Raw genomic sequence first — 11,324 nt, forward strand, 5'->3', positions numbered from 1 at the left:
GATGGACCACCTGGGTTCACCTTTGACTTCTACTAGTGTCGCGAATTATAAGAGCAAGTCGTGACTCTAATTCCCTTCAGCAACCTTCAGCCTCTCACTTGACTAGAGTCGCGACCCTTAAGCCCATGTCGCGACTCTAATTCCATTATTTTCAAATTTTAACCTTTCAATATCCTTCATTCATCAAAAACTTATTATCACTCATCCTTAGTGCCATTTTGAGTCAAGCAACCACTAAAAGCTCATTTTTTCACCATTTCATCTTCTTTTCACATTTATCTCATGATTTAATGCACCGACCTACAACAAATACAAAAACAAGCGTAATCTTGCACAAAACAAACATAAACACTTAAGATTACAACAAAAACACATCCTAAAATGACACTAAAATGGAGTTATCAAACTCACCCAAACTTACTCTTTGAACGCCCTCGAACAAAGGACTCAAAACAAACCTAGACTCTAACAACACAGATAAAGCTTGGACAACACCCACAACATGAATTATACCAACATCAACACTTATGCCTCAAAATCATGAATGCTAATCATATAATTCTAAAAATAAACTACTCAACAGGTTATGCAATCAAGAATTTCGATCAAAACACTCCATAAACACACTTTAGTCTACTAACATTTTGGATTAACAAGTCATGATCATTAAATAAACGTATTTGAACTCAATTATGTTAGCCAAATTTTTTCCAATCAATCCATTTAAACCAAATAATTCCATAAGCTCACTTACTTGCTATTTTCCACTAATATATATCATGATATGCGTAAGAATCAATAAGACTTGTATAAAGTTGTAATGATGGCATAGGTACAGGTAGATGAGAAAGTAATTTTTAAGCTCACTCTAATATTAGCACATGACCAAAAATCACCAACTTTACTCCCATAGGAAATATAATCCCATAATCCCCTTTCTTGATTTTATTTAGAGAGAAATAAAATATATTTTTTTTCTTTTGCAAATGATAACTACACTCCCCAAACTTTATTCTTTTTTATATATATTCATATTGGGAGTGTAGTTTTTATTGAACTCTTTTTGTTTCTTTTGTTTTCATTCAATATATACTCTCTCTAATCTTTTGTACTTTTCATTTTCTAACCCCACTATATTCACAAATAAACCCCATTACACATCAATCCCCATAACTTTTTTCAATCATGTGCTCATAGCATATTAGGGACGGATATATAACCAAGTTTCAAGTATTAGGCTTAAATAGTGGCTTAGAACAAAAAGATACAAAGTTAGGCTTAAAAGGGTTAAACAATGATCAATTAATTTTAGGTTGGCAAGAAAAGCTCAAACGGTCCAAATGATAGCCTAAATCATATTCCTAAGCGTACATGATATATTATTTCACCTCAAATTACAAGTAAGAAAGTTCTAGAATTGTAGAAAATAATTTCCACTTTCCATTCATCAATCCACCAACCAATTCCAGCAAGCATAATCAAAATCAAAAACATCAATTTAAACATCATGACAAGATATTCAACAAATGTTGCATAAACTAAAATGAACTAACGGAGTGTTCAATCAAGCAAACACAACACAAACAAAATGAACAGAAAATAAGCTCCCTCCCCCAAACTTAAGCTAAACATGGTCTCCAATGTTTAAAATTATGTAAAGAAAGAAAACTTACATGGTACGAATCATGTCAAAATGGTGGTGGATCTAGGAAAGGATGTCAAGGTGGTGGATAAGGAAAATAATGCCTGTCCTCCTTTGATTTGACCACCGGTAAACCAACTCATTTTGTATGTTTGCCTAAGCTCAATGATAATCATGAAGCTCCCCAAAATAGTTATGAGTGTGTTGGTTTTTCTGGATGCTGTAATCCAATTTGGCCAATTGCGGATCTGATGGAGCCTCAAGTGCCAAAAATTGAGGATAAGCTCCTCTCCTCTCCTCCTCATCTGCCTTTCATTCTTCTAGTTGAACATTGGCATGGACGGGTTCATCGGTTGCATCTCCTTCTTCTTCAAATCTCACAGGGCAGGGTTATGGTGCATGGGGCTCCAAATATGGGGCATTGAATTTAAACATAAACGCCCGAAAAATAGGCCCCATTGCTTTCCTATAAATATCACTAGGATACTTAGGCACCTCCCACACCTCACATAAATAAGTAATCATCGATCCATGCCCCAAACTAGGAGTGGTAGTCATTCGGCATAAATCTTGGATACTAGTTCGGATAACTCGTCCAATATCTATGGAGAGTCCCCATATGATAGCATAGAGAAGAAGACACCGATCAGTTCCCACTTCAGATAATTGAGTGTTAGGCATAAGCCTCGTACTCAAAAAGAGAGTCCAAGCCTTCGCCACCTTATTCAATTGAAACCGTCTTAAATGCTTCAGTTGTCCATCTTGCATTATAAAAGTAGCACCGATAATGCCTAATGTTTCAGCCACTTTAGCCCAATCAATCTCACTATGATTAGCCAATTGATAATATTCATCGTCCTCTTGTGACAACATCGGTAATTGATATAATGCATCAATATTATCAATATGGATATCCACCAAAACCCCTATCACAAAGATCTTCTTATTTATTGCTCCTGGAAAATTGGCATAAAATTCATAAACCATGGAACAATTGGCCTTGGGCATTTTATGGTCCACAAAACTTTGCCAATTGTGCGTTGAATTTCAGCCCGAATTATTTCATAAGTTTTCAGGAGATATGGTTGATCTTGATATTCCATGCCTCATTCTTGAATTACTTAATGTTGAGATAACCATTGATAATGGTCAAAGGCATCTTTACTAATGAATCGCGTAGGGTCAAATTCCTGAGGAGGGGATGGTGGTGGCAGGGCTGGCTGTGGTTGAGGCCGTTGGGTGTGGGAAGTGGAAGGGCGATTAGTATTTTTAGAAGAAGCAACCCTAGCAGGTTTTTTTTGTGGTCCCATAATCATTCAATGTACCAAATACTACAACAAAATTTTTGCAGCAGTTTCGCTAATTTATCTTACTTCCCTCAACTGAATAACACCCCAATCATACCAACTAAAAGAACTCAATATATACTAACAATGTATTCCAAAATTCCAATTCAATCTCTTGTCTATCTAGAACAAAATTACTTCAACCAAAAGCTTCAAGAACATTAAAAAGGAGAAAATTACGTGCCTTTGAGTTGTTGAGATTGCCCACTCTTCAAATTCTCTTCCAATCTTCAATGTCACAAATAGAACAATTTAGGGTTTGGATTAAAAGAAAGAAAGAAGGAAATATGGTTCTAGGAAGTTGTGGGTTTGGCTTTATGGTAGTGTTAAGAAGAAGAAAAATGTAAAAATGAGAGAGATTCTTGAAAAAATTGTGTTGGAAGGAAGGAAAAATCGAAATGAGTGACGTGGGTTGAGAAAAAATGATTTTATACAAGTTTTCCCCTTTCTGATGGGGCTGCGACTTGTAAGCTCAAGTCACGGCCCACCTCCTCCTTCATTTCCCTTGACTCTCTGACTTAGTATAAAGCCACGACTTAACCTCCAAAATAGTTTGAAAACTACCTTTTCACGAATTGCATGATTTTTACATATATTTTACTAAAAAAATAAATAAATCTTTACAAATCCAAAACAAAATTAAATAAAATTGTTCAACTAATTAAGAATTAAAACAAAAAAAGCACAAAAACTAAATTAAATTATAGGAATGCCTCCTACAACACCGTCGTTAACGTCCTTTAGCCAGAAGCTGAATACCCAACTCAATGGGGTTCCAAAAGCAACACAAACTTGCATTTTTCCACCAGTCCTTCCAAATAGTGCTTTAATACCTAACCATTCATCTTAAAATCTTCTGTCTTCTCGCTATGAATTTGCACTGCTCCATAAGGCAATGAGACAACAACTTTGAATGGTCCCGACCATCTCGACTTTAATTTTCTTGGAAAAAGCTTCAATCAAGAATTAAGTAATAACACCTTGTCTCCTGGTTGGAGGTCCTTCCTAATTATCCTTTTATCATGAAATGCCTTAGACTTTTCTTTATAAATCTTTGCATTCTCATAGGCTTCATTTCGAAATTCATCGAGTTCGTTCAACTCCGGAAGCCTATTCTGTCCTGCCATAAATAGACCAATGTTCAGTTTTTTTACTGCCTAATAAGCTCGGTGCTCAAGTTCCATTGGTAAATGACATGCCTTTTCAAAAACAGTCGATATGGTGACATACCAATCAGAGTCTTAAAAGCTGTGCGATATGCCCATAATGAATCATCAAGATTTTTCGACCAATCCTTCCTTGATGTGTTTATAGTCTTCTCCAAAATTCTTTTAATCTCCTTGTTTGACACTTCTTCTTGACCATTAGCAAGTGGATGATAGAACAAGGCCTTTCGATGATGAACTCCATAACGAGTGCATAGAGCTATGAATGACTTGTTGCAGAAATGACTTCCTCTATCACTAATAATTGCTCTTGGAGTACCGAACAGAGTAAAAATATTTATATGAAGGAATTTAAGTACCTCCTTACCATCAGAAGTAAGAATTGCTACAACTTCCACCCATTTAGATTCATAATCTACTGCCAACAAAATGTACTTGTTATTATAAGATGATGGAAAAGGCCTCATAAAATCTATTCCCAACACATCAAACAACTCAACTTCCAGAATTCCAGTCATTGACATTTGATCTCTTCTTGATATGTTACTGGTCCACTGGCAATGATCACAACTCTTAACAAAGGCACTAGCATCTTTAAATAACGTAGGCCAATAAAACCCACATTGCAAAACTTTTGTTGCTGTCCTTATTCCTCCAAAGTGACCACCACAATGTAAAGTATGAAAATGAGTAAGAATGGAAATCATCTCCTCTTTTGGGACACATCTTCTAATTATTTGATCAGCACAATGACGAAAGAGAACGGGCTCATCCCAATAATGATTCTTGACTTCTGAATAGAACTTTTTGAGTTGTTGCCTTAACATGTCCTGAGGCACAACTTTAGCTACCAAAATAATTGACATAATCCGCAAAACAAGGTAGCTTTCCTTCACTTTCAATGGAAAATAACTGTTCATCCAAAAAAAAATCATCAATTTGTTCCTCTTTCTAATTATGCTCTTCTCCTTTTTCCAATCTAGATAAATGATCCACAACTAGATTTTCTGTCCCCTTTTTATCACGAATTTCCATATCAAACTCTTGCAATAATAGGACCCATCGAATCAAGCGAGGTTTAGCATCCTTCTTGGCCATAAGGTACTTAATAGCGGAATGATCTGTATAAACAATCACCTTATTACCAATTTAATATGGCCTGAACTTGTTGAACGCAAAGACAATTGCAAGTAATTCCTTCTCAGTAGTTGAATAATTTAATTGAGCATCATTCATGGTTCGACTAGCATAATAAATCGTTCGGAGTACCTTGTCAACTCCCTGTACCAGAACTGCTCCTACTGCATAGTCACTCACATCACACATTAATTCAAAAGGAAGTTCCCAATTCGGTGATACAACAATCAGAGCAGACACCAATTTCTCCTTCAGCATGTTAAAGGCCCTTACACATTCAACATCAAAGTTAAATTCCACACCATTCATAAGTAGAATAGATAAGGGTTTTGAAATTTTTGAAAATCCCTTTATAAACCTCCTATAAAATCTAGGACGACCCAAAAAACTACGAACCCCCTTAACAAACATCGGTGGAGGTAAGTTTTCTATTGTAGATATGTTGGCCCTGTCTACCTAAATACCATGGCGTGAAATTTTATGGCCCAAAACTATTCATTTTGTCCCCATAAAATGACATTTCTCAAAATTTAATATTAAATTCGACTCCTCACATCTTTTCAAAACTCTCTCCAAATTAGCTAAGCATCCATCAAAAGAGGGCCCAAAGACTGAAAATTCATCCATAAAGATCTCTATACCTTTTTCCACCATGTCTGAGAAGATAGACATCATACATCTCTGAAAGGTTCTTAGAGCATTACATAACCCAAATGGCATTCTCTGAAATGCCTTTTCTTGTTCCTCTGGTGTTATGGGAATTCGATGGTATCTCAAATATCCATCCAAGAAACGGTAATAAGGATGGCCTGCCAATCTATCCAACACCTGATCTACAAAAGGGAAGGGGAAATGGTCTATCCTGGTTGCCTTATTCAGTTTACGACAGTCTATACAAATTCTCCATCCCATCATCGTACGATTTGGAATTAGTTCATTATTATCGTTCTTAACCATCGTCATGACACCCTTCTTCGAGACCACCTGAATAGGACTAACCCATGCCCTATCAGATATTGGGTAAATTACCCCTGCATCAAACCATTTTAGGATTTCCTTCCTTACCACCACCATCAATGAAAGATTAAGCCTCCTTTGAGCATCGATACTAGGCATCACCGTTGAAGGGCTTATACCCTTGATATCTACCAAAGTCCACCTAATTACTAGCTTAGGAACCCTCAACACTCTAAGTAGCTTCTCTTCTTGAATCCGAGACAACGAAGCTGAAATAATATCTGGTATTGTGATGTTCTTACCCAAATAGGCATACTTAAGATGATTTGGTAAAGTATTTAACTCAAGAACGGGTGGCTTCTCAATAGATGGGAGAGGTCTCTCAGGCACTTGCCCCAATTCCTCATATTTCTTTTTATAAATTTCCCCGATGAGTTCAACCATTTAACATATTCACTGGCATCAGTACCATCACACTCTTTAGGACTTGCAACCAAACTCTACTCAAGTGGATCCTCAATAGACTGGACCCTTTTACCTTGTTCGTCCAATACACTAATACTGAAACAACGGTCACTAGCGGAAGGATAATTCAAGGCTTTAAAGACATTAAAAACAACTTCATCACCTTGTACTCTGAGCCTTAACTCACTCTTCTGGACAATCATCAAAGCTTGCCCCGTGGCTAAAAATGGTTGTCCCAATATAATAGGCACTTCTTCATCTTACTCCATATTTAATACAATGAAATTTGCTGGAAAGATGAATTTATCTACCTTTACTAGAACGTCCTCTATAATACCTCGAGGGTGTGTCAATGAACGATCACCTAGTTGAAGAGTAACAGTAGTGGGTCTTGCTTCCCCTAAACCAAGTCTTCTAAATACAGATAGTGACATTAAATTAATGCTTGCACCCAAATCACATAAAGCCATCTCACAATCAAAGTTCCCAATGGTGCAAGGTATAGTGAAGCTGCCCATATCTCTTAACTTTTGAGGAAGTTTCTTTTGAATAATTGCACAACACTCTTCTGTTAATTTCATGGTTTCAAAATCGTCCATTTTTCTCTTATTAGACAATATCTATTTCATAAACTTCACATAACTAGGCATTTGTTCTAGAGCCTCTGCAAAAGGAATGTTAATGTGAAGTTTCTTAAATACCTCAAGAAACTTGGAGAATTGTTTGTCAAGATTGGCCTTTTGGAACTGTTGAGGATAAGGAATCTTTGGTTTAGGCCCAGTGTATTTAAGCTTTTCTTTATTTGGAAGGTCTTCAGTAACCGCCTCTTGTGCTGGACTAGTAACATGTTGATCCTCTATCTTCTTTCCCTTGTCATCCATTGTAGGTCCATCATACTTAGTCCCACTCCTCAAAATGACAACTTGACATTGCTCTTTGGAATTTACCTCTGTGGAACTAGGCAAATTCCCTTGATGTCTACTAGAAAGTAGTTTAGCCAACTGACCCATTTGTGTCTCCAAATTCCTGATGAAAGACCTTGTCTCTACCATGAATTGATTTAATTGGTCTTGCTGAGTTGTTGGTGAGTTCATTGGAGGATGTGGTGGTGGATAAGATGGGTGTGGGTTTGGATCATAATAAGGCCAGAGTGTAGTCCATAAGTTGGTTGATGAGGTGGGTGTTGAGGTGGGTATTGTGGATACTGCAGTTGTAACCCTTGGTTATTTTTCAAAGACAGGTTAGGGTGATTTTTCAACGCAGGAGTATCTGAATTTGAGTAAGTGTTGGGTGCAGGTCTTGCAAGGTTACCAATAACCTGTGCCTGTTCCAAAGGCATACTGTTCACGTCTGTCGAACAACTAGCAGTGCTCGGGCATTGTTCATAAGAATGTGGTACCCCACCAATTTCACAACTAATGACATTATGTACTTGCATTGCTTATGCGGCGAGGTTATTCTGCTGCAATTGCTTGGTTAGAGATGCCACTTGCCCTGCCAATAAAGCAATAGGATCGACCTCTAAGACTCCTGCCACCTTCATATTCTCACACTCAGTAGGCCAATTGTAGTTATTCATGGCCATCTCTTCCAGTAATTCATAAGTTTCATTAGCGCTTTTTCTCATAAATTCTCCTCTTGATGCTACATCAATAATTGTTCTTGTTTTTCCTCCCAAAACATTGTAAAATGTATGCACTAGCAGCCACTTCTCTATTCCATGATGTGGGCACTTCCTTTGCAACTCTTTAAAATGTTCCCACACATCATATAATGACTCCCCGTATAGCTAATGGAAGTTATTAATCTCTCCTCTATATTGAGATCACTTCGCAGGAGGAAAATATTTACCAAGGAATTTTTGCCAAGTCTTCCCAAGTGAGTATAGAGTTGGCTTGTAATGAATTCAACCAACTCCTAGCTTTGTCTCTTAATGAAAACAGGAATAATCTTAATATGACAGCATCGTTACTCACCCCATTCATTTTGAATGTCGCACACAGCTCTATCGAAAGGTTTGAGGAAATTACTTGTATAAAAGATGGAGTAGATTTCTGAGACGCTAAGTCGAATTGCCTGGGCGGGAACTTCGTAGATCGCCAAGAAGCGTCTGAGTTTCTAGAGTGCACCTTGTTCTTCGATTTTCTTGAAAGTAAAAGTAAAATGTAAAAAGTAAAAATGGCTTCTAAAGGATTATTTATATTAGCCGAGGAGCGGTTACCCAGGTAATCATTCTGGGTAACTTTTCGAGGCATGGGGAAACGCAATAGCGGTTAGACAACTTTTGGGAAACTAGAAAGACGTGATTGGTTGTCTTTTTCGAGAAGGCATGGACACCTCTGACAGATTTGGTGGGGTATTCGAAGGGTCGGACTCCTAAGTTTACTTTATGCTGGTCGCAGTAAAATAAACTTGGGGGGCAAATGTTTACCCAAAAATGGTTCCTGATGACATGGCAAGAATTTATTACACGTGATTGATACGTGACAGCATCAATGTGAAGAAGTTCTGTTCGACTATCGACCAACTTTTCATTGCTTCATCAGATCTTGCGATTAGATGCGACCAAGCTGGTCGCATGCTTTGGCTTATTTCCTTTAAAGATATGTAATCTTATAATAACTACATTTAATATCTTTTCTCTTTATTGCCTTGATACGCTGATATTAAGGATAATTAAGGCCCATTGGCCCATGTAACCCCCCTTAGCCTATAAATATACGTGAGAAGGCTCAAGGAAGGGACTTTTGGACTTTGGAACCTTTTTTCTGAATACTCATAGAAAGAGCGTAAGTGTGATTATCCACCAAAAAGTTGTAATTGTGAAACTCAAGAACCATAGTTCTTTGATCACAGCATTGGGATTCAACATCAATAATAACACTAAGTGGGCGTAGGTTGTTACCACATTGTTGGGGCCGAACCACTATAACTCATTCATGTCATTTCTTTACCATTTGATTCCATTCTTGATTGTTTTCTTATTTCTTTGTCGTTAATCTGACTCCGTGTCGTTGGCCAAATCGAGGGTCAACAATACATATACCTCTTTCTTCAAGTAATGTCCAAGTAGTGAATGTTCAATGTAATCCTTCAACATTCTTATCACATAATATCCACATGACACATTGTTTGGTTGGTGTGGACACTAATATTTAAATGAAATGTCAAGCAATTAATATAAAGAATATTAGTAAAATTCAAGTATAAATTTTCAAAATAATTAAAGTCGTAGTTACTTACTTTCGGTTGCACAATTTCTATATTATTTGGAATCTCGGGAGGTTTTGGTAGATTGGTCAAAAAAAGGTTGACCTCGTTTTTATATTCCACGGATAACCTATTTGCTAACATCCATTTTCTATCCATATCCTCTCCTATATCTATGAAAAATTAAACAAAAAAAACTAAATAAGCATACAAAAAATTGAGCAGTATTTCCCCTATATTAGTAACCTAACCATCTGTCAATCTAATCAAGTCCAATCAAATAAGCACAACACAATACAAATATAATAATAGAATACATAATTCTAGACAAAATCGAGCAGTGTTTCCCCTATAATAGTAATCTAACCATCTGTGAACAACAAGTCAACACAATTCAAAAAACAAACAATAAATTTCTTCCTTATAGCTTCGCAGCACACAAACAAATTTTCCAGAACCTACTTCACTAAAACACACAGTTCTCAACCTTCTGTTATCACCGAAACACACAATTTTAATCTTATAACCTACTTCACTATGGATGAATATTTAAGATATTCAAACTCCTCCAACTAAAGTTTAATAATACTAAAACAAGAAATAAGATAATGTATGTACCACTTGTAAATAATAGTCCTTGCTAGAAAATTTACTTCACTTTGCAAAGCGCGCACTTTACTATTAAATTCACAACCTACAAAACAAAATTAATTAATAAATAAAAGATTACTAAACAAACTTTACTAAATAATTAGATTAACAATAACTTATTATTAATATTTTAGAAATTTAAAAACTTCAAATGTGTGCTTGAAATCGAAATTTGAGGCAAAAATCTCCGTTAAAACCACAACTTAAAAATTTAAATTAATTAGTTGATAAAATATTACTAAATCAATAAAAATAACATAACTATATATAAATAACATACTTAAATGTTAATAAAGATTACAAATATATATAATTTTCTAATTAAATAATAATATAAATTAAAAAAATTTATAAACATATAAAATTGAATTACCATTTTGTATGTAAATTAAATTATTTTTCTTATTTTAGACAAAATTATTAAATACATTTTAGAAAAACATATTTACATATATATACTTAACAAACATTAAAAATTAATTTAAAAATGTATAATTTTTGGATTAAATAGTAATAAAAATTTTAAAATAGTAAATAATGTGGTATCATCTTAAAATTAAACAATATAGTATCTCAAATATACATAAAAATGATTTTTCATACTTTAAACTAATATTTCTAAGAAAACCCACAAATCATATAAAAAATGCACAAAAACAATTTTTTCTAACATTCTAACTATAATACATTGTTTAATCTTGAAACCCTACCTCAAATATGCTTCAAATCCACTTTGTTGAGCCAAAAATC

General features: G+C 35.4%; 1 non-coding gene across 1 annotated transcript; it reads left to right on the forward strand.

Annotated features, from left to right (window-relative positions):
* The first annotated feature begins 8,428 nt into the window (after positions 1-8,428).
* LOC133802992 (small nucleolar RNA R71) lies at positions 8,429-8,534 on the forward strand. Its single transcript, XR_009877731.1, has one exon. It is a non-coding gene; the product is annotated as a small nucleolar RNA R71 (small nucleolar RNA).
* Positions 8,535-11,324: the final 2,790 nt, after the last annotated feature.

Source organism: Humulus lupulus, chromosome 9, assembly GCF_963169125.1.
Source record: "Humulus lupulus chromosome 9, drHumLupu1.1, whole genome shotgun sequence".
Classification (NCBI taxonomy): Eukaryota; Viridiplantae; Streptophyta; class Magnoliopsida; order Rosales; family Cannabaceae; genus Humulus; species Humulus lupulus.